Genomic DNA, 25,628 nt, shown 5'->3' on the forward strand with positions numbered 1-25,628 from the left:
TTATTCAACCCCTCTACATCTTTGTATCTTTATCCAAAGACAATATCATTGTCCGGTTAAAAAGATGTAGAGTAAAAAGGTCCTCCTCGTAATCAGTGTAAAGCTTTGTAAGAGCATTTACACTGGAGGATTCTTCAGTTGATTGATCTGGTAGATTGTCAACTGGGCTTCGCTGCCATTGCCAATCTCTATCTTCCATTTGTTGTCTTTGACTTCAACTGGAAGGTCTTCAGATTCTAGTCTTCTGATCTCAACTGGAGGAAGTCATCAGTTGCTAAACCTGTACAATGCAACTGGACTTCTAATATTTCGGACAATTCTTCATGCTCTCCAGATGTCACTGGAGAGCTCCAGTTTAGCTTAAACTGGACCTAACACACTGACCATAAGAGCCTCCAGCATATCTTCACTCAGAAAGACCTTAATATGCGCCAGAGACGATGGCTAGAGTTGTTTAGCGACTACGATTGTGAGATTCGATATCATCCCGGAAAGGCAAATGTAGTAGCAGACGCCTTGAGTAGGAAGGAGAGAGTTAGACCAAGACGAATTAGAGCCATGAGCATTACCGTGCATAACAGTCTGAAGGATAGGGTTATTGGGGCACAAGTAGAAGCAAACAAGAAAGAGAACATTGATAAAGAAGGGCTTGGAGGTATGATAGGACGGTTTACTCAAGGGAATGATGGAGGACTGTACTTTTGTGATCGGATGTGGATACCACTGTACGGAGGACTGAGGAAACTGATAATGGATGAAGCGCACAAGGCAGGATACTCTATACACCCGGGGATAGATAAGATGTATCAAGACTTGCGAGATTTATTTTGGTGGCCAGGGATGAAGAGCGATGTGGCAGTTTACGTGAGCAAGTGTCTAACTTGTTTGAGAGTTAAAGCAGAACATAAGAAGCCAGGAGGACTACTAACACAACCAGAGCTTCCCAGCTGGAAGTGGGAGAAGATCACTATGGATTTTGTCACGAAGTTACCAAGAACGAGTAGTGGTAAAGATGCTATATGGGTGGTGGTAGATCAACTCACCAAGTCAGCGCATTTCATACCCATACGTGAAGATTATTCTATGGAGCAGTATGCACGTCTGTATCTTAAAGAGATTGTAGCTAAACACGATGTCCCTGTATCAATCATTAGTGATAGGGATAGTCGATTTACCTCAGGATTTTGGAGATCATTACAACGAGCTTTGGGAACGCGAATCGATATGAGCACAGCCTACCATCCGCAGTCAGACGGACAGAGTGAGAGAAGGATTCAAACACTCGAAGACATGCTAAGAGCCTGTGTCATAGACTTTGGAGGAAGTTGGGACACTCATCTCCCATTAGTCGAATTCTCGTATAACAACAGTTATCACGCAAGTATCGGGTGTCCACCTTATGAGGTTTTGTACGGAAGGAAATGTCGATCTCCACTTGCATGGCACGAAGTTGGAGACATGCAACTAATAGGTCCAGAGATCATCCTCGAAACTACTGAAAGAGTCGCTCAAATTAAGGAGAATCTACTGAAAGCAAGAGACAGACAAAAGAAATATGCAGACAACAGAAGAAAACCCCTAGAGTTTCAGGTGGGTGATCGAGTAATGCTTAAAGTTTCGCCATGGAAGGGCGTGGTCAGATTCATAAAGAGAGGGAAACTAGCTCCAAGGTATGTTAGACCGTTTGAGATCGTAGAGCGCATTGGTGCAGTAGCCTACCGTTTGAAACTTCCCCAAGAGCTAAGTAACGTACACGATGTCTTCTACGTATCGAACCTCAAGAAGTGTCTAGCCGATGAAACAACACATGTTCCTTTGAACGAGATACGAGTAGACAGTAACCTAACCTTCAAGGAAGAACCCGTGGAAATTCTAGAACGAATAGTCAAAAAGCTCAAGAGACATAAGTATACTATGGTGAAGGTTCGTTGGAACTCCCGTAGAGGTCCAGAATTCACTTGGGAACGAGAAGATCAGATGAAGCTTAAGTATCCACATCTATTCGCTTAACGTATTATCCTAGTGTAGTAAGTAAACTTAAGGACTTAATTCCTAACTTGATACTTGATGCTTATTATGCAATATGATATTTGGAAGACTCAATGTGAAGCATGCTACTTGTTACTCTTGATGCAAATACACTTAGCACTAAACATGCAATCTAATACTTGTAAACTTGATGTGCAAGCGAAGCATGAAACACGATGTGCAAATTCGAATTTCGGGACGCAATTCCTTTAAGTGGGGGAGAATGTAACAACCGCCTTAGAAATAATTTAAATAAATCCATGATATGTTCTAGTTTCGAATATGTGCTCACATGAAGGTCTATTCACTCTTAAATCTTAAATTATAAGATGCGTCTATGGTCTATTGTGATAAGAATGTTAGGTTTCAAGACGTAAGCGATTGTATTCAAGAAATTCTAGTCCGAAAATGTTTCATTTAGACCCTACATTTATTAGAATCATTAATTAAGGGAAAACTATAAAAGGGTTAGAAAACCCCATTTTTCCACTTCTTCACCATTTTCTTCCCATCTCACCTCTCTCTCTCTAAAAAAAAAAAAAAAAAAAAACACACACACATACATTCACCATCTTCACCCACAAAAAATTCATTTCTTGCATCTTCACCATCTTGAGTTGTTAAACCAAGATTTCTTGCATTTTTAGCTTCCTTGTGATAATCAAAACATATTTCTAGCATTGATTTTCAGGTAACCACAACAAATTTTGAGATTTTCATCAAAATAAAAGTTAACTTTTCAAGTGTATGTTCTTGATGATTTGGTCCATTTTGGTGTAAAAATCGTGTTAAAAGTTAGTGGGGTTTGTGTCTAAAAGTGGTTAGTAACCTTTTCGTGATCAAATTTGGGTCGTAAACATGTCTTAATCTTCAAAACCCTTGTTTTTGTTGAACAGTCCCAAATTCGTCCTAAAAACACTTAAAACGAATTTAGTATCCTAGAAACGAATTGAAGTATTCCAAAACGAAGTTAAGCTTCAAAACGAACTTAGCAAACGAACTTAAGCTCCAAACAAACTTAAGTCCTCAAACGAATTTAAGGTCTATCTTCGTTCAGATACACCTTACGAATTTAAGGTTTATCTTCGTTCAGATACACCTTTCGAATTTAAGGTTTATCTTCGTTCAGATACACCTTACGAATTTAAGGTTTATCTTCGTTCAGATACACCTTACGAATTTAAGGTTTATCTTCGTTCAGCTACACCTTACGAATTTAAGGTTTATCTTCGTTCAGATACACCTTACGAATTTAAGGTTTATCTTCGTTCAGATACACCTTACGAATTTAAGGTTTATCTTCGTTCAGATACACCTTACGAATTTAAGGTTTATCTTCGTTCAGATACACCTTACGAATTTAAGGTCTATTTTCGTTAGTTGTAGAAATCAGATTTTATACTTAGTTGTAATCCAAGTCTATCATGTACAAGGAAACCCTAATTAAGGTATAATCAAGACATATTCGATCTTGTTTATCAAAGTGTGAGTTCAAAGACGTTCATTACGAGTCTAGTGTATGAAAAACACTGTTGAGTCAAACGTTTAAAGATCTTTACTGAACCAAATCATCAGTACATCAAGGACACTTAGTGAATAAATAATCACGAGAACTAATACATGTATCCATCTATGCTCAATGGTTTGTGATTAGGTTGACATCAAGACATACTTGGATTCGAGTAGATATATTTTACTATATCTGTGTTTATACTCTGTGCTCGCAGAACTACGTTGTAGCAGATCACTGTGAGTCTTCGTAGCCCCTTTTTCTTTACTTATTTCGGGGGGAAAGGAATACTACTTAAGCTTTTATGCATGTCGTAACTACTTTTACTACTCTTTGGCTATTTGACTACTTGTTACATATTAGCCGGTCCTATTGAGGATTGTGTGTGCTCTATTGATACATATTAGCCGGTCCTATTGAGGATTGTGTGTGCTCTATTGATACTATTAGCCGGTCCTATTGAGGATTGTGTGTGCTCTATTGATACTATTAGCCGGTCCTATTGAGGATTGTGTGTGCTCTATTGATACTATTAGCCGGTCCTATCGAGGATTGTGTGTGCTCGCTTACTTATGTGCAAGTTGGTCACTAGCCACTACATACTACTTAATACTTGAGATCTATTGGCGGTATAAAATGCTTTTATACTACTTGTTTATACTCAAACCTACGAACTCACCAACCTTTGTGTTGACTCTTTTAAGTATTCCTTTCAGGTAATCAGGCTAATCGTGGCTAGGAGTGGTAGCATGGGACTATTAGCAGACTTCAGGATTTAGGGTTGAAGTTTGCATGCTTTTACTTTGTGTTTGGTGGCAATATGCCCAATCGTATCCCCTGCGTGGGAACCTTTCGTACTTAATTTGATCATCTTTGTTGAACTTGTGTGTGTCATAACTACTACTATGCTTGTTTGGTTATGAAATTGACTATTTATGTTTATCCTAAGCACTCATTTAGTATTCCTATGTAACATCCATGTGCGCGTGTGCTTTATCTCACATCCCGAGTTTTCCGCCTAGTCGGGGTGTTACAATAATCTATAAAGGCAAAGCCACCAAGAATATAGATAAAGGAATCAAAGAGGACTAGCCACCACAATTAAAGATAAAGGGATCACTTCAAACTACCAAGATCAACGATCTATAAAGGTGAAGAAGATTTTAAGAAATAGAGGCTGCTTTATTAATTCTCATTCAAACATCAACATTATCTGTCTATTACAATTAATAACAACCTCTATATATAGAGAAGTAAAAGAAATAAAGATTATTCTATCCTAGATAAGATAGTACATTCTACTTAGTTCCTCCAATAAGAAAAAGGAAAAAAATACAAATAGACGCCACAAAAAGATTAGCCAATGAAATAAAGGCACCAAGCATCTCTATGACAGTCCTTTCTTGTCCTCATCTACATTCCATTGGTCCCATCCATTTCCCACGTGTAGTTGTAGCCAATAAGAATGTAGGATTCAAACGTGGCACGAATCCATATAGAGAAACATGTAGAACAACCATAATCACGTGTTGACACGTACCTTCACTCTATTATTGAGAACATAAATAAAAGATAAGTGTTGAACATTACGAGCTGAATCAGTTCCAATTTGATCCCAAGCTGAGTCACTCTAAGCTGATTGGTCTAGTAAGCTGACCCTAGATGTAAGCTGGGTCAGATCACGTATTAAGTGTTAGCCAATCTGAGTATCTGATTCACCCTTAGTCTGACCTAACATGCACGCTGATATAGACTAAGCTGATTATTATGCTTCCAAGATGATCCTTGCCTAAGCTGAGTCAGATCATACACAAAGTGTTGGTTATTCTATTCTTCTTCAATCTGAGTTAGTTCCAATCTGATCTAACTTGTCAATTGATCATGTGCTGAGACTAAGAGTCCTCCATGCTGACACAAACTCGAAGTGATACTACTCCAATCTAAGTATTCTAAACTGACCCAAATCAAAGATACTTCTTAACTCACGTTATTCAATCTCTATAAAAGTGTAGTGCCATGAGGGCTGATAGGATCACCAAATAACCTTTCAAAACACAATAAGATCGGGTAGAACACTTGGGACTGATTTGCGTACAAAATGAGTTCATGATTTTTACTCAAATATGAACAACTCGGGGTCCATTTCGCATCAGTCTCCCTCTCCAATTTTGGACTTGTGCTCAAGTCCAGGTGGTAAGCTTCATAATTTCCACCTCTGATCAGACTCAAAGAGTTTGTCTCTTTAGCGGCTGCCCATAGCGTAACAAGAATTGAATCTTCAATATGGGGCTGGTTCATTACAAGGAACTTCAGCAAATGATTTGCCCAGATTACCAGAATCAACATGAAAACAACTTGTTCAGTCTTGGAGACACCAGCAATTACCAGAGTATTGGCTTTAGAAACTCCAACGAGCATCACTTTATTTACTATGAGATTTCATTTCTCAAGCCTAGCATATTCTCCTCCAAGCTGATAAAGACCATAACCGAATAGCTAAGATACAATTCAAAATTCATATCAATCAGATACAATGCAAATGTTTGATGCAACCTTTGAAGTAAATACCGAAAACAAATAATTTAGTTCAGCCCTTTTACTAAGCATAAGCTTGTGGATCATCAGATTGCACTTCTCCCACTTCTCATACAACTCATGCTTCTCCAGTATAATAAAGACAAGTTTTTGAAAACTTGGGAAGCTGCAACGTATTTCAAAAGATACCAGAATCTACCTCCCTTTCATCTTACAAAGAATTTTGCAATCAGCTCCAGTTTCAATTTTGAGCTGATTCTCATTACTTGACCAACATTTAATAACACATAAATCTCCGTCTTCATTTTACATTTAATCTTCCAATCAGCTTTAAGGCTAAATCTCATTTGTTGCTGATTGAATCTAAGATCAGCTTCTAGTAAGACAAGAGAACAACATAAATCAGCTAGCTCTTTGATACTTTGGCCTAGCAAATCATAAGAAATATGCAAAACAAAATCTGATTCTCAAGGCTTCATTAAGTAAAACAACTCAGCATACTTTCTTCTTTCATCATGAATAGACATACCAACATCATTTTCAAACTCCTCCCGGCCACAACTTGATTAATAAATATTCTTTCTTCAATCTTAGATTTTAATTCAGTCCCAACATCTTGTCGAGGTTGCTGATTACTTTTAAGATCAGACTTCAAGAAAGCATGAGTATTTCAACAACTACTTTAAGAAAATCAGCTTGTATTGGTCTTATTAAACTAGACACTTCAACACACACTAAGACCTCATTATGCATAAACATTTCAACACCATTCTCAAATTCATCTCTACTTTTCAATAACAAATTGTCATTCCTAGTCTCTATTTCAGTTTCAACAACCCTACTAGACTTTATAGGACTAGAAATGTTTTTCTTCAAAATGAATGAATACGAATTCAAGTGGTTATTAAGAGTGAGAGGGTTACTATACAACAAAAGTCTATCTAATGGCAAATAACAAGCATCCAAGGAGAAAAGATCACAAGAAACCATACCATGATAATCTGCCCTAATAGGTGGAGGGACAAATACTTGGTTAGCCACCCTGTTTTGTTGAGGTTCTTGAACTTGGTGTTGTGTTGGATGTGGCATCATTGCCATCACAAATTTTCCATCATGTAAGCTGATGTTTCTGGCTGAGTTGCATCAGCTTGAATAGAATGCACGGCTTCTTTAATCTTCAAAGAATCATCATCATCAGCTTCTATAACACCTTCTTTGTGAGCATAATCATAAACACATGATTACAACATATCTTGTTGTTGAACTTCATCAATAGGAACCTCGTGTGAATGATTAATGTTTCTGATCAGCAAGTAGTCACTAAGGTTAGTTTCAATCAGTTCGTCATCAGCTTCATCATAGATGCATGATCGATATACAATTTCTTGTTGAGCCCCTTTAGTGAAAACATTCTGAAAAGAATCACCAGCATCCTTAATCCTTTCTTCCTCATTAGGATCTTCATCATAGACAAATGTGTCTCCATAATCAGCTTTGACTTTTAGTTCAGCAACTTCTTCTAGTGTGAGAGTCCTAGACCTTGAACATTCAGTTTAGATGTGTCTAAATTCCTGCTTTATACCATGCTTAGCCCAAGCATTTTTCACAAACATGTCCACCACTGGGTATGCTAATCGATCACCCAAAAAATATCCATAGAGTGTATTAGCATATCGATTCTGGACCTGGTGAACAACTTCCTTTGGTAATACAATATCTATATCTTCTTAGCTTACAACCTTCAATTTACCAAAATTAATCGTTCTCCTCTTAGTACCCTCTTGGAGTTTCGAAGCATATGATAATTTCGTTTGATTAAACTCCAGGTTTTGTACTTGAGCTGCTTTTACTCCCATTACCTTAGGGTTTCCTTGGTTGGATATGTCTCCTCCTGTATTTCAATGTTCTTTTTCTCAAGATCATCACCCTCCACTGGATACCTATATTCATCTATTATTTTCTCCGAAACACCTCCAACTATCCCATGCAGATCAGAATTATCATAAGATTGGGCTCCAGTTGTTACATTCAGATGAGTAGACTTGTTTTTTCTGAAACATGAACAGTTTTAACCTCAGTATGTGCACTCCCAGCACTTCCTATTGACTCCGCCAATCTCATGTTTTTCAATGATGGATCTTTAAGAGCTTTCCAGTGAATGAATCATCAAGATCATCATCATTATCAATTCTAAATGTAGCAGTAAAGGCCACTACTTTAAAAGGAGAAAGGGAACTTGAGCTACTACTGTTATTACCACTAGTCTCATCAGGTGCAACAACTTTAGACTTCAATTTACCCGATTTAGGGCTTCTACCCTTTTTAGGGTTTCCACCTTTGTTCTTCATATCGGACATGGTAGAGCTAGTGTTCACCGGATGGCCACCACTAGCTGCTTTCAATATATTAATAAGATCATGCAATTTCCTAAAACTAGTCAAACTATCTCTCTTCATACACAAAACCATTCACTACAAGAACAACCATAGCACCAAGAAGAAACAACAAATAGCAAACAAGAATAAAAGAAAAACCCTAACCTAAAGAAACCCTTAAAAACAATTTTACCCTATTAACCCGATAGCAGGATGCATCTAAATCTAGCTGGACTAATTTAGTTAGTCGCGAATAGAAGACTTGCTATAAGATCAGAAAAATAAAATCGAATTAGGGTTTGGACGAACAAAAGAAACGAGTGTATATCCTATCGAAAAAAACTTAGAAGAAGCTCAAACATGCACATCAACTGATTCGAGAATCAGTGAGAGGGACACATTTACAAGATTAACTAGATCAAATCGATGAGTTAGACATAGGAAAAGGATGAACAAATCGCCATTAGGGTAGAGAGAAAAGGGTTTTTTTCATATTCATCTAGTTTGAAAAGGGTTTTTTTCATAATCATTATATCTTTTGTACTAGTTTGAAGTTGTAAGCTTGATGGATCCAAAGCTGTAAACTTGTATATTTCAATATAAAATATGTGAAGTTGTGAATGGATTTGCTCCTTTCTAAGATATAGCATAAACCAGCAAATCCTTTCTAAGATATAGCAAAAACTAGTCAAATTTTCATTTTCTATTTTTTTTCTCCTCAACTCAAGAACACAAAAAGGTTATATCTTCTCTTCTTTTTCTTTTATTTTCATAAAACTCAAGAACATAAAATATACAATATCTTTCATCTCTTATCCTTTCTTTTATCTTCATTTCATTTCTCATTTTTTCGATTCTAAAAAAAAACTCGAGAACACAATGTATGTGTGCAAAAAATAAAAATCTAAATCCGCCATTGAAACTCCAAGTAATAAACCAAATTTTGGCAAGCCTTGGAAACTTCATCAGATTAGCAAGAATTCGACATCTTCAAGAGACCGTAATAATGAACACTAAAAGGACCCAACATCTATTAAGAAATTAGCAAGAATCCAGAGTAGAAAGAATAATTGAATACAATCAAATGAGTCTTCTAGATGATTTGACATGCTAGTCCATCAAGTAGATAACAACCTAACTTTTATGGAACATATTAAACTTTTCTATGCACCGAAATAACAAAAATATGTCAACAATGGCAAGACAAATAAGATATCACAAAAAATATTTCACATTTGCAGTACCTTAGATATCGCAAAAAATAACACTTCTAGATACACAACACTCGAAATATCACCAAAGCCTGCAACTTTTAAAGCAAGACTCAAGTCGACCCATTATATAACTTTTACATACATAGGGAAAACTAAAATATTTTGTATAAACTGGTTTGACCCATTCCATGGTTTTTCAATTTCTTTCCTTTATTTCATTAACTTTTCAATAAATTAAACCTAAAGAATTTGCTAAAATCAAAAGGTTGAATTTTCTTTCCTTGTTTGACACATACATCGGTTTAACAGAAAAGGAACCATTTTTGTATAAACTTTTTTACACAAATTTATCTTATCCGATCCTTTTCTATTTTTCTTGCACTTTGTTTGTAGTGCTACCTCTTTTTTTAGTAGTGTTTGTGGGTCTATCCTTCAAGGGTTTGGACTACATCTGCCAATTTGTCTTGTCCTTCAACTTATTTTGCCGGAACAAACGAAAGCTCCTAATTTATATAATTTCGTAAATATTTTATTTTTATTATCCTTTTAGTACTACTACTGCTAGCATATACTTTCTTTTAGTTGAGCTTTATTATTGTATTTTGTTTACCCTTGGTTAGATAAAATTTAACCGTAACTTTTGTGCCTTTGTTACCTGCTTGTTTTTTTTTCCTTTCTTTTCCGTATTAGACTATTAGTGTGCCTTAGTTATTTGCTATAGCCTATTCCTTTACTATTAGATTATTATCATTTATCTTTTGCTTAGCTTATTATCATTTATCTTTGTTTTTTAATCATAATTTTTTAAATTACAACCATATAGCAGCCCCCTATTTTAATATTTTATTTTTATCAATTTTATCTTGATTTAATATTAGCTATATACAAGTGAAGTGATAGATAAATTTTATTTTAATTTGGAGTACTACTACCCTTATCTCCTTTGATTTATCTTATATTGTTGTACCTAGTATTATTGTTAGCTGTTTTTACTATATTTGCAATATATTACTGTTAGAAATATTATTTCTAGTAGTTGATTTGTATTTCATCATACTTTGTACTTGTTTGTAATTTTCATAAGTATGAAAGGGTTTCTAATGTAAATTGTATAGAAGTATATAAAGCCCCCTCCATAGCTTATTGTAACCTTTTACACATTCAAGCAATCCAATCTTTCAAAACATACACTTTCTCTCTCGGCACCTACACACACTTACACACACACAACCTCCATTAACATACACTAAAACACATACTTAAGCTCAATTATCATCATTACATTTGGTATCAGAGCAAAATAAGTCAATCTGAACGATCTAGAATCAAAATTGAAGCTGAATTTGTTCTAAATTTTGATGTTTTTCTTAAAAATTTGTTCACCGATCGTCTAGGATTTTGATAATAATCATTCTGCATCAAAATTAGAGTTCAATTCCATCAGAAGATACAATTTCATCTAACCTCGGCAAAAGCATAGATCAGTGGGTTTGAATTCTGTTTAATTTTCGATATTACTTTGTTTAAGGATTTGTTCGCACTTGTATTCTGAACAAATTGGTACAAATTTGGAGCTTTAATTCTCAAAATTGAAGAAGAAAATGGAGATTTTCAGTGAGTCAGCATTTAAGTGTTACTTTGGACGAAGAAGACGACTGCAAATCGACTATTTTGTCATTTTGTTATCTCTAGTGTTATACAAAAGATAAAAAAATAGTGGAGAAGTTGTTTTATTTGCAGAGTTATTAACTCGGCAAATAATTGAGTTTATACCTCTTTGATTTCTTTAAGTATTGGAACGACTTGTTCAGTTTGCAGAAATATCATCTCGGCAAACAAGAGAAGTTGAATACATTGGTTAAGTATTGGTGATCTGTGTTAGTGATTGTACTATTTGTCGAAGTATAAGCTCGGTACTTAGCTAAAATTGACATTGATCAAAATACTGAAAAGATACTTAGTTTGAATACCGAGATATTTGCTCGGCATTCTTCACAAATCAAATCTTGTCAAGAACATCTTGTTCTATTTTCCGAGGTCTGAGCTTGGCATTCTTCAGAAATCCAGTTTCAAAATCTTCTAATTTTTCTGTAATTTCTCAAATCTTTTACCATGTCTTCAAGAGAGGCTTTGGCTCTAGGTTCGGATGGAAGACCTCCTGTGTTGTTTAGAGGATCTGACCCTCTATGGAAGAAAAGATTTCTGAATTGGATTGATCGACAAAAGAATGCAAAGAACATCAGAAAATCTTTGAAAGATGGCCCTGAGATTCCAAAAAATCCAGTGAATAATGAACCTCTACCGGAAGAAAGCTGGAATGCTGAACAGAAAAATCGTGTGGAGGCTGATTAAATGTCCAATGCTTATCTTTATCAAGCACTTGCAGATGATATATATTGCAATGTTGATTCATATAAAACTGGAAAGGATATTTGGGATGAGGTTGAAAAACAAATGAAAGGTTCTGATGTTTCAAACACCATAAGGTTGTCAACTGTTTTGAACATCTATGAGACATTCAAACAACAAAAAGGAGAACCTCTCAATGATGTCTACATCAGATTTTGCAATATCATCAATGAATTGAGGAAGAATGATGTCAAAAGTACCAACACGGAGTTGAACATCAAGTTCATCAAAAACCTTGAAGAAGAGTGGCAAGTTTATGGGACTCAGCTGAACCAACAAGCAGTGATGCGGAAATGACCCCGGTCCATTTCCACATAAAAGGTTGGTTTGTGTATTTGCTAATCGAAGTTCAGCAAGCAACCAATTACCCTTGGTTATCCTTTATTAGCAATATACTTAATACAAGAATGCCCAAGTCATCTGAACCGAAAAGAATTTCTGAGCTGAAGGAAATTTCTGAGTTGAAAGAAATTTCTGAACTAAAAGAAATTTCTGAGCTGAAAGAAGTTTCTGAGCTGAAAGGAATTTCTGAACTGAAAGGAATTTTTGAGCTGAGAGAAGTTTCAGAACTGAAAGAAGTTTCTGAGCTGAGAGGAGTTTCTGAACGGAAAGGATTTTCTGAGCTAAAGTCATTTGAACTGACAGAAGGTTCTGAATTGATAACTCCATCTGAACAAACCTCATTGAAACAACTTCAACTGACCACATTCATTAAACTAGTCATCACCAAATGTGATCAGCCACTGCTCAGATCAGAAGCAAAACACTTCAGAAACAAGTCTTCAGTAACTTCATTTTAGAAGTGCTACTAACCAGTGACCACTTGCCAGTTATCAGTTCTCAGTCATTCACTTTAGTAGCCGATTTCATTTTGAGTTTCAGAAATAACTTGTCTCACATTAGTAATGAAGCGTATCACTCTTGTTTCAACAACCTTTTAGCTAACAACTCTAGTGAGGACTCGTCAAATAAAGCTCCAGTAACTTGCTCTAGTCACGAGGCTTCAGAAATGGATTTCAGATTTACTTCAGTAAAGTTATCTCAGTCACACTCCAGTGAACCATTTCAATGGACAGCTTCAGATGATAACTCTAGTGAGTTGCTTCAGATTCACGCTCCAAATGGGATCCTTCAGATTCATACTCCAGTAAAGATCCTTCAGCTTAGGCCACCAGATCCACTTCAGAATTTTGTCACCTAGTTACTTTCATCCAATAAGAAGCAGACACATCAGAATGTTCTAGAAGCTTATGGATAAGAATGGACATGTGGATGTGACACCTTTTCTAACAGTTTGCATTTGACAATTATGAGGACCATTTCCAAGGGAATAATTCTAGAAGCTGCACATGCCCTTTTTCTATTGATTGTCTAAAAGTAGTGGTGGTCCTTGATGTCTATGACAGTCTTTTATTTTATTTAATATTGTATTTCTTTAATTCTAGAAAATAGCATTAGTAGCTATAAATAGAGGCTCATTTCTCATGTTAAAAACAGATTATGTTGAGTTTAATGAAATTAATAGATGTAACAACCGTCTTAGAAATGTTCTAAATAAGTTCCTCGAATCGTACTTTCGCCATTAGAACGGCTAGACAGTTCAATTTATTTAAGTTCTTGACGTACTTTAGACCCATTTATGTGCTTTCATGAAGGTCAATTTGATCTTAAATCTTGATTTATATGACGAGTTTATGATTAAATACGATGAAATACTAAAGTTCGGTTCGTAAACGTTTGTGTTCATAAAAGTTCTAGTTCAAAATGTTCATAAATAGTCTTTGCATTTATTAAGTTCATTTATTATGGGAAGACTATAAATAGAAGAGTTAGAAAGAGAAAACCCTATTCATCATCTTCTCCATCTCTCCACTCTCTCACTAGAACACACACCAAAACACCATAAAACACACACTAGGGCATCTCTTCATTTTGAAACATTTAATCGAAATCGTTTGTACTTTTAGCATCCTTTTGATAATCAAAACACACTCCTTGAATCATTTCTCAGGTAACAACAACATTTGATGGGTTTTTGAGCAAATTAAAAATGTACTTTTTCAAGTTCATGTTCTTGGTGATTTGGTCCAATTTTTGAATGAAAATCGTGTTAAAAGTTAATGGGTCTGTGTCTAAATGTGTTTAATAACATTTGTATGAACAAATTTGGGTCATAACATGCTTTAATCTACAAAACCCATTTTTGAAAATGAAGGTACAACTTGTTCTTGAAGGTCACGACTTGTTTATGTTATATTTGATCTTGGAATCATTAAAAGTGTTATTAGATAATGTTATAGAGTATATTTGTACTAGTGCTATGTCCAAACAAGTCCTGAAAAATCGATCTAGACATTCGTTTTTGTATTCGTGCTGTTCAACCTGTTCTTGAGCTAGGACGATCCCCTCAAGATCGTCCCAGCCCTCTGACCCTAAAACGATCTCCTCAGAGACCGTCTCAGGTTTTTGGTTTGCTTGGTTGTTCATTCGAAGTTGTTGTGATTGGGAATCACACACTTCTTGGGTAGCTAATCTTCCAGATTGGTTTTGCTCAAACAATTGTTCTTGAACTAGAAATGATCTTCTTGCATTTGAACTCTAAAACGATCTTGTCATACGAACACTAAGAAGATCTTGACACTAGGACGACCTTGTCCCTAGGACGATCTTGTCCCTAAGACGATCTTGTCCCTAGGACGATCTGGTCCCTGGGACGATCTGGTCCCTAGGACGATCTTGTCCCTAGACGATCTTGCCACTTAGGCAATTATTGCATTTGTTCCTAATACGACTATCTCCATATTCGTGCCATTTCATGTACTATAATACGATCTTGTGCATTCAGAAAATAAAACGATCATGTTCCTATAATATGGCATACTTGAACTTAAATCGACTAGATCTTGGAATTAACCACTAGACCAGTACATTAAAGTCATGATTCATCTTAACCATTAAAGTGCAAGTTCTATGAACAACCAAGCTAAGTTCTTAAGGCTAAATATCATTATTAAAGACATGTTCAACTAATTAACATTATAATGGCATGTGTGTGAGTTCAAAGACGTTCAGATCGAGTCCGGTTCAAGTACCTAAGTTCATTCAAACCCATTTTGAGTCAAAACGTTCAAAGATTATCAAGGGCCAAATCATCAGTTCATCAAGAACATTTCAATGATTAATTAATCACATGAACTAATATGCGTACTTATTTATGATCAATGACTTGTACTTAGGCTTCCATCAAGTCGTGCTTGGATTTTGATAGATATAACTTATCTATCTATGTGCTTGTTCTCTGTGCTTATAAACTGTGCTTGTACCGGATCACTGTGAGTTCACTAATCACCCTTTCGTACATTTTGTTCAAGTTCTTTTCTCCAGGACTAAAAAGCATGAAAACTATTTTGTACTTATATATATGTTCTTGAACTATGTTACGTACTATCTTATGATCTTATGAGATAATTATGATATGATTCTTAACTATTTAAAAAGGGTATTTAAGTCTTGAATGGGCAAGATCCTTAAATACATTTGTACTACTGTACTTGTTCTTTACCATGTTCTAGTTTTTACTTGTTCTTGTTCAATTCTTACTCACTGCTATCAATTCATATCCCCCGGTTCAGGGATTGAACCGTAGGTAATTATGGACAGCGCTGTTTAGGGTAGGCCCACCCTCATTCTTCGTAGTTCTGGAGGATGCATCTTATCTATTCTTGTTCTGATCTAGATCTTACTAGGCTTACTTGATCGTTATGAGCATATCTTCACATTTACAGTTCAGTTCTGGCCAATCGGGTTAGCAGTCACAATACATTTATAGTCCATTACTTGTTCTTGTACTGTTCTTACTATTACAAAGTACTTTTGTTAAATGTACATATCTTATGACCTTGTTCTTACTCTACATATTATTTATATGTATACCAAATAGTATTATTAGAAATCCAAAAATAGTGATACATTGTAATTTAAGTTATGGATATACTTGTTAAGTCATGAGTTGATGATTTCTAAAGTTGAGGGGCTAATAGTGTTAATTAGCATAGTTGGATAGTTTAGACTATAAATAGCCCTCAATTCCTTAGAAATCATAACTTTTGCATAACATAAGCATAACTCTTGACATAATTTCCATACCATTATATCTGAATAACACACACACAAACACCAAGAACACACACTAACCAAACACCATTGTTGATGTGAATTCGGTTGATAAAATCGTGTTGATTACATTTGGTATCAGAGAAAACATCATTTTGATCTCGATCCATAACTGAATTCAATCACATTACATCAAAAATCACCATTAATTCTGTTTTATTTCTGTTTCTGTTTGTCGTTTTGTTTTTACTGAAAATCCAAAAATTAACCTCTCAAATCACATAAAATCACAAATGTTTGTTCATCATTCAATTCCTCATAGTTAATAACATAATCCTATCAAGTTTCATGTTCTAATTCGATTTGGATCAAAAGTTCAGATTTGGAGTTTTGGCGCTAAAATTTGGGATTTGATTCTGTTGTGTTATAAGCTAAATTTTGTTAATCGGATCATTGCTGAGGTGAAAACAAACTATTTGCAAGTGGTTTCATGTTCCAATTCTCAGAAAATCAAAAGATATTGAAGTTTTCAATATCGTCAATGGAGTTGTTCATGTTCAGAGGTTGAAGACGATCTTAATTAGATCATTTTAGTTTTTCTTTCCTTCATACTTTCATATCAGTGTTGTGAATTGTCAAACGATTCAAATTTTGATCGTTTTAAGAAGTTTGGTTGTGTTGTGAAGAACTGATTCTGGCTAACTGATCCTGTGGATTGGTTTTGGTCAATTCAATTCTTGAAAAATACATAAGTCTGAAGAGAAACCAAAACGATCTCTTTTAGATCGTTTCAGTTTTCCTAGAAAGAAGAACGATCTCTTTTAGGTCGTTTCAAGTTTCACTTGAATTTTCTCTCGTTTGAAGTAATGCCTGAAGAGTTGTGTTTGGAAATCAAACTATTTTTGGGTAACTGATCTTCGTGATTGATTTTGCTCAATTCATTTTATTCCATTTCATACCAAAACTCTGCCCAAATCATTTTAGAATACTTAGAATTTTTCCTTCTTCTGAAAATTGTTTTAAGATTAGATCGTTTCAATCCTATCTCAAAACAAATCGTTTCATTGTAATTCAAATTAAGATCGTTTCTTTCTTCATTCAATTCAGATCGTTTCATTCTTATCTCAAAACAGATCATTTTATTTTAATTCCAATTCAAATCGTTTCATTCTTACTTCAAATCAAATCGTTTCATTTTCATTTCAATTTAGATCGTTTCATTTCATTCCAAAATTAGATCGTTTCAGAGTTTCCCAATTTCTTCAAAATCAATTCAATTCACAACACAAATCAATTTCAAATGACTACTCGTGAAACATTATCTCTGGGTACTGATACAAGACCACCAGTTCTTTATCGTGGTAATTATGGACTTTGAAAGGAAAGGTTCATGGATTACATTGAACGTCAGACAAATGGTCACATGCTTAAGGACTCAATCATCAATGGACTTGCTATGCATCGTCATCCTACTACCCTCACTATTTTGACTCCTGATCTTTTAAACGCCGAACAAAGAGATCGTACTGCTGCTGACAACAGAGCTAGGTCATGTTTGTACCAAGCACTTCCTGATGAGATCTATGGCTCAGTTGACTCTTACGACACAGCAAAGGAGAGTTGGGATGAAGTTGCTAGACAATGGAAGGTTCTGATGTAACTTCAACAATTCGACTGACAAATGTCTTAACTGAGTTTGACAATTTTCAGAAATCTCCAAATGAATCTCTTGAGTCCGTCTACTACAGATTTTGCAATGTGATCAACGAACTGAGAAAGAACAAGGTCAAGAAAGATGAGATTGAGTTGAACATCAAGTTTATCAAAGCACTTGGTTCCGAATGGGAAGAATATGGAACTCAAATCAAACAACATCAAGATCTGACCAAATTCACCATTCATACTCTTTATGAATCTTTCAAGTTGAATGAGAGCAAAGTTCTAAGCAAAAATTCATTCAACAAAGTGCCAGAAGTTGTATCTACTGATCCTTTGGCATTGGTCGTTGAAAGAAAAGTTTCTGAGGCTCTTAAAAGACAAATGACTGTTGTGTCTTCGTCTGATGAGGAGGGAGAAGATTACTTGGCTTCAAGAGATGGTATTCCTGATGAATTCTACCAAGCTCTTGCCGCTGTGACCAAGCATTTCAAGAAAAAGTATTTCAAAGCGAGGCCAACTAACAAAAATCTTCGAACTTCATCAACAAGTGCATTTCCAAAGAAGGAACAATATCATCACTAGAGTTTTGAACAAGGTGAAACAACTGGCTCCAAGAAAAAAGACAAGAAAGCAGAAACTGAGAAACAAATCATGGAGAAAGAAAAGACTTCTAACAAAAAGTGTTACAACTGTGGAATTCCTGGTCATTTTCCTGTGGATTGCAAGCTGCCTCGCAAGAAGACTTATGAATATTACAAGCAGAAGATGCTTCTGGCAAAACAAGTTGAAGCCGGTCAAGCCTTGATTGCTGAAGATGACAAGTGGCTTTTGCTCACTGATGATGAAGATGAAGATCTGTCTGCCAATGTATGTTTCATGGCAAGGTTGAGCAAAGACAAAGTGTTTGAGGCTGACAACACTGACGAGGAATATCCCGATGACGAGGTAAATCTCGATTCTACTCTTTCATCAATTAAGGATAAAGAGTCTTGTAGAATTGCCTTATCAAACCTGATGAATCATTACACTTCTTTAGCCAATAAAAACAAGAAATTGAAAAATAGCATTGTATTTTCAAAAACGGAGTACACAAAACTTCTTGAAGAAAATTCTAAACTTCTTTATGAGTATAATGCTATGAAACAAGAATTTCAAAACTATAAAGAACAAATGTTGGTTAAAGAATGTGAAATGAATGCGTCTCCAGACTCTAAGTTATTGGAAAAGTGTCATAATTTAGAAAAGACCATTCTTGATCTTGAAAAGGCCAATCAAGATCTTGAAGTTAAAAAAACCAATGAATGGCTTCGTGCAAATGCAAGACAATTGGATGTTGATATTCTTAATAAGAAGCTTCGAGAAGCTACACCAAAAACAATTGAACTTGAAAGAAAAGTTTCTGATCTAAATCATAACTGTTTTTTAAAAGGCATTGAGATTGAAAATCTTGGAAGACAAATTGAGGAACATAAAAATAATATACTTTTCTATCAAGAAAAGTTGTACAAAGTTGAACAAAACCCTCTTTTGAATTTCACTGCCTATTTCAATAAGTCAAAATTGATAAATCAGAACTTCTTCTTGGGTTGGGATTTGAGAATATCACTCCACTGCAAAAAGCCAAAGACAAGATCGAACCCTTGTATGATGAAAAGTTTTTGAGACTTGGTATGGTTCAACAATTCATACGTCCATTGGATGACGAATTTGAGACTGATGAAGTTGAAAAAATTCAAAACAATAAATTTTTAGTTAATTATGATGCCATCAACACTTCTTACGTAATGAAAAAGTCATCAATTTTTGAATTAGAAGAGATTGAGTCTAATTTTCAAAACCAAGAATCTGTTGTTTCTCCACCTAAACCAACTAAAATGTATGTTCCATCCACAATTATGGAAAAACAAATAGAAGGTTTACAACAAAAGGTGGAATCTCAACAAACCTTATCAATAATCTAAAGTCTCAAAATCCGAATTCAAAGAATGAATCAATTGTTGTTGATATCAAGAAAGTCTGTGTGAATGTTTCTACACAAACTGATTTCAGTCTTTTAGTAGACCATTCCACTCAGACTGCTTGTGTTTCATCTACTGGTTCCTCCACCCAAACCTTGACTGATTCTTTTGAATATTCATGTCAAAATACTGCTACTGAAATAGCTGATGATTATGTGCAATCTGATTTATCGAATGACGAACTTGCGCATAGTTTAGTTTTGATATGGTACTACTTTAGGTTTTTCACTTGTGAGTTTCCTGAAGAGTTAGTTGTTCACCCTAAGCCTTGTGCTAGTATAGGTGTTGCTACTTCTACTCAATTTTCTTGTGAAACCAAAGAAGCGACAGTTCAAGTTGTTTTTATTCCCGAGACAACCAATAGTGTGAAGGTGGAGAACAAAACTCCTGATTTTTCAAAATTCTCTCCGGTTTCACCATTCAACAAATCTGATTTTGATAAATTCATGGAGGGAGAATATGTTTTTGATTCTGAAACTGAGAAAAAGATTAAATCTACCAAAATCAAAGTTGAATCAAAAGAGGAATCTCCAAAATTGTTCTTCAAAGCTCCAACTTCATATTATTCAAAGAAACGGATTATTTCCAAACCCATCAAGACTGAACCAAAGACTGTCACCAAACCAAGAATCAATAAGTTAAAAACAAAGTGTCTTACCCCAGAAAAGCATGCTAAAACCAAACAAGATGAGACCAATCCCAAAATAAAATACAACAAAGTGAAACTTCTGGAAATCAATTCAAATGTTTCTTTGTCTAGCTCTCATTCTAGTTCAAATTCTAAAGTGTCTAAGTCTAGCTCAGTTTTGCTAACTAGGGATACTTCAAATGGTGCAACTAGGTATAGGGATAGATATGGCTGGTTTTCTCATGATAAACCTAAGAAACAAGAAGTTTCCGCACCACCAAAAGAGTCTAAAAAGATAAAAGTGCTTCAAAACTCTCATTCTAATCTTCTTAATGCCAATCCAACAGGTGGAAAGAGCTTGATTAGTGAGTCTAAATGGGTAGCTAAGTCATTAGTACCTAAGATCACTAATGTTGATAAAAAGAAGAAAAGGCGAAGAAGAAGAGATGGTAGAAAGAAGAAGCATGTTTCTGTTGAATCAAACAATTTATCTTTTAAGTCCTCTGTGTTAAACAATGTTAATGGTGCCAAGGCTAGGCCTTGTGATGTTGTAAACAATGTTATTTCTTGTTCTTATATGCATGGTTTGAATGCTGGTAAACATGTTACTTTTGATTCATGCGTTAATATTCGGTTGTTTAATCCAAATGTGCTTGTTGATAATGTGCTTGTTAACAAGTATGTTGACATGAAAGCATGTTTGTATGCATTTCCTAAGTTATATCCCCTGCATGTATTAACTAACCACAAAGGACCCGTCTTTAAGTGGGTACCTAAAGTCGGTTAAATTGTTGTCTGCAGGAAATAACCATCTGTATATAGATACTCGATTCCGGGTGTTCAAAACACATGATTGGCAATAAATCTTTGCTCAAGAATTTTGTTGAAAGATTCATGGGAACTATTCGTTTCGGAAACAACAATTTCGCTCCAATTCTAGGTTATGGAGATATTGAAAGAAACGGAATTGTCATCAAGAAAGCTCATTATGTTGAAGGCCTGAGTCATAACTTGTTCAGTGTTGGACAATTCTGTGACAACAATCTTCAAGTTCTTTTTCGACAATCTCTGTGCAAAGTCCAAACTCTAGATTGAGTTGATATCCTATGCGGAGATCGTGAAGACAATCTTTTCACAGTTAATCTTGATGATAACCAACCAACTGATAATATCTGTCTTGTTTCAAAAGCTACTTCGAAAAATTCTTGGTTGTGGCACAGAAGGCTTTCTCACCTGAATTATCAAACCATCAATGCTTTAGTCAACAAGCAACTTGTTGAAGGCTTGCCTGACTACAAATATGAAAGTGAGCATGTCTGTCCTTCTTGTGCAGTTGGGAAGATCAAGAGAACTTCTCATAAACCAAAGAAAACTCCACACACTTTGGCACCTCTTCATTTGATTCACATGGATCTTTGTGGGCCTATGAAAGTACAAAGTAGAAACGGGAAGAGATATATTCTGGTTATCATTGATGATTATTCTAGATACACTTGGGTCAAGTTTCTTGCTTCAAAAGATGAAACAACTCAAATTCTGATCGATTTCATCACTTCCACTCAAGTAAATCTTCAACTTCCAGTCCGTTATATCGGTTCAGATAACGGTACTGAGTTCAAAAATGCCATCTTCAATGAATTTTGCAAATCAAAAGGCATTACTCATCAATTCTCTGTTGATCGTACCCCACAACAAATTGGTGTTGTTGAAAGGAGAAACCGTACACTGGTGGAAGCAGCAAGAACAATGCTTGCTTATTCCAAGTTACCATCAAACATGTGGGCTGAAGCAGTTGACACTGCCTGTCAAACTCAAAATCGGTCCATCATTAATCAGCGTCATGAGAAGACTCCTTATGAGGTTATTAACAAACGGAAACCCAACATCAATTACTTCCATATTTTTGGGTGTGTCTGTTATACCTTGAATGATCGGGAAAATGTTGGAAAGTTTGAAAGGAAAGGCGACGAAGGTTACTTTGTTGGTTACTCAAAGACATCGATTGCATATCGCATCTTCAATCGTCGAACAACACGATTCAAGAAACCATGAATGTTTGGTTTGATGAGATGTCTGGCATGATATTTGAACAAGAAAGTTTGCTACCAACAATTAGTGATCCAAGTACTTCAAGTGCTTCCTCAAGGACGTCTACCTTAGCCTCAAAATTCAAGAAATTTCCAACTCCAACAAGTGAAGAGCTAGATATTCTTTTCGAAGAATTCTACAACTCAAAACCGATTCAAGAAAAGGAACCTCAAGTCATCAATGAACCAATTCCGAATAATGACCCCATTCAAACAAGTGAATCAGTTCCTGACAACAATCATGAATCATTTTCAAATTCTGCAGAGCAAGAAGAATCATCTTCAAGTGATATTTATTCTCAAAAGAATGTTCATTAACAACCTTCTCAAATCACCCAAACAACAAATCCATGAAATACTCCAAATGTGTATGTGCCACTGGATTTTGATCATCCAAATTTTGAGGAAAGAGTTCTTCCAAGCTATGATTCCATTTCTCAACAGAACTCTGGATTTTATGATGATAATGTTGACATTCATCAACACGATCCTCTTCCTCATGACAACAAGTGGTCACGTATGCGCAAAGATCATCCTACAGAACAGATCATCGGAGATCCACAAGCTGGTGTTTCTACCCGTACTACAGTCAATGAGTGTCTTGTTGCACTTTCACTGAGTAACATTGAACCCAAAACCGTCTCTGAAGCTCTTTGTGATCCTGAGTGGGTTAAAGCAATGCAAGATGAATTAGCTCAGTTTGAGAGACTGAAGGTATGGAGATTGGTTCCAAATCCAAGGAAAGAAGAACCAATTCGCACCAAGTGGATTTTCAAGAACAAGAAGGATGAAAATGGAGTTGTAGTAAGGAACAAAGCTAGATTGGTTGCAAAGGGTTATTGCCAACAACCTGGTGTGGATTTTGACGAAACTTTCGCTCCTGTTGCAAGAATGGAGGCCATTCGTATATTCTTAGCTTATGCCGCATTCAGAAACTTCACAGTGTTTCAAATGGATGTGAAGACAGCGTTCTTGAATGGAGAACTCAAAGAAGAAGTTTACGTGGAGCAACCTGAAGGTTTTGTTGATCCTAAGAAGCCAAACCATGTCTACAGGTTAGACAAGGCTCTCTATGGTTTGAAACAGGCACCCCGAGCATGGTATGATTCCTTATCTACTTTCTTACTCAAAGGAGGCTTTACCAAAGGTACTATTGATCCTACCCTGTTTATTCGTAAGCAAGGTAAACATGTTTTACTTGTCCAAATATATGTTGATGACATTATATTTGGGTCAACCAGTCAAACATTTTGTCGAAATTTTTCATCTCTAATGGTCAATCATTTTGAAATGAGCATGATTGGGGAAATGAATTACTTTTTGGGTCTACAAATCAAACAATTACCAACTGGTATTTTTATATCACAAGGTAAGTACATACAAGATATGTTGAAAAAGTTTGAAATGACTAATTGTACTTCAATTTCAACCCCAATGGCTGCTCGTATAAACATTAATGCTGATGAAAATGGAAAACCATTTGACCAAAAGAGGTATAGAAGCATGATTGGTTCGTTGTTGTATCTTATAGCATCTCGCCCAGATATAATGTTTGCAACATGTATGTGTGCTAGGTATCAAGCCGCTCCGACTGATTTACATTACCAAGCTGTGAAACGAATTTTTCGTTATCTGAAGGGTATACCCAATCTTGGTCTCTGGTATCCAAGGGATACTGGATTCAATTTAACTGCCTATTCAGATGCAGATCATGCAGGTTGTAAGCTTGATCGCAAGAGCACATCTGGTACTTTACAATTCTTAAGGGATAAGATTGTAAGTTGATCATCCAAGAAGCAAAATTGTGTATCACTGTCAACAGCGGAGGCTGAATATGTGGCTGCTGCTAGTTGTTGTGCTCAAGTGTTATGGATGAAAACACAACTTACCGACTATGGTCTGAAATATGATCGTGTCCCTATCTACTGTGATTCACAAAGTGCCATTGCAATTGCTGTCAACTCAGTCAATCACTCACGCTCAAAGCACATTGATGTGAGATATCATTTTCTCAAAGATCATGTTGAGAAAGGTGACATTGAACTCTACTTTGTGGGAACTGACCACCAACTCGCTGATTTGTTCACAAAACCACTGGACGAAAAGAGGTTTAATTTCTTAATCTCTAAACTTGGTATGCTAAATCTTGATCCTTGATTCACTTTACTATGGAAGGAATTCTTGATTCATTTTTCAAAAATCATAAAAAGTTGAAAAACAAAAATCAAATACAAAAATATAAAATTTTGAAAAATAACAAAAAGATTTTTTAATTTTTCTTTTCTTTTATTTCAAAGTGGCTTGCATATATTCTGTATGCAACCCGTTCTTCATTAAACTATTTATTTTAAAAGTGGTTTACATATACTCTATATGTAACCCGTGTTTAAATGATATATTTATTACTTCGTGGCTTATGCATACTCAGTGTATAACCCATACTTATTTGTGTTATTTATTTTATAAATAGTTTGCATATACTCTGTATGCAACTTGGTTTTAAAATAAAATTATTTATGTTTCAAAATTGAAATTAATTCATGTTGTTATATATATAATTTGATATAAGATAACATGGAATTGAACGCCTTTGTGTACTTCCAAGTGGTCTTATATGAATGTATATGTGTAAAACAAGATGTTAATTGCAGATTTTGTTACACCTGTTTCAAAAACTCTCAGTTGTTGATATGAGAAGCAAAGGATTGAACGCCTCCTGAGTTATCTCATTTTGAACAATTGATTGAGTTCATTTTTCATAAAACCTGTTTTGATTTCACACAAATCATTTTTGCTCCACCTTTTCTATGAAAACTTTCAAAATTTACCTTTGCATAGATTAAGGGGGAGTTTGTGATTTCAAAATTTCAAAACTTCAAATGTGTTTTCAAATTATTTTTTTTTTACACACATTTGATGATTTTTCAAATGATTTTCATCAAGTGAAGTTCGGTGTTTAGTTTGCATTTGAGCGATTTGTTCACTCCATGAACTTCATCATCACCAATAAGTTCTAACCTAGGAGTATTCATTTTTTTGATAGTAAGGGTAT

The sequence above is a fragment of the Erigeron canadensis genome, chromosome 5, assembly GCF_010389155.1.
Source record: "Erigeron canadensis isolate Cc75 chromosome 5, C_canadensis_v1, whole genome shotgun sequence".
In the NCBI taxonomy this organism is placed as follows: Eukaryota; Viridiplantae; Streptophyta; class Magnoliopsida; order Asterales; family Asteraceae; genus Erigeron; species Erigeron canadensis.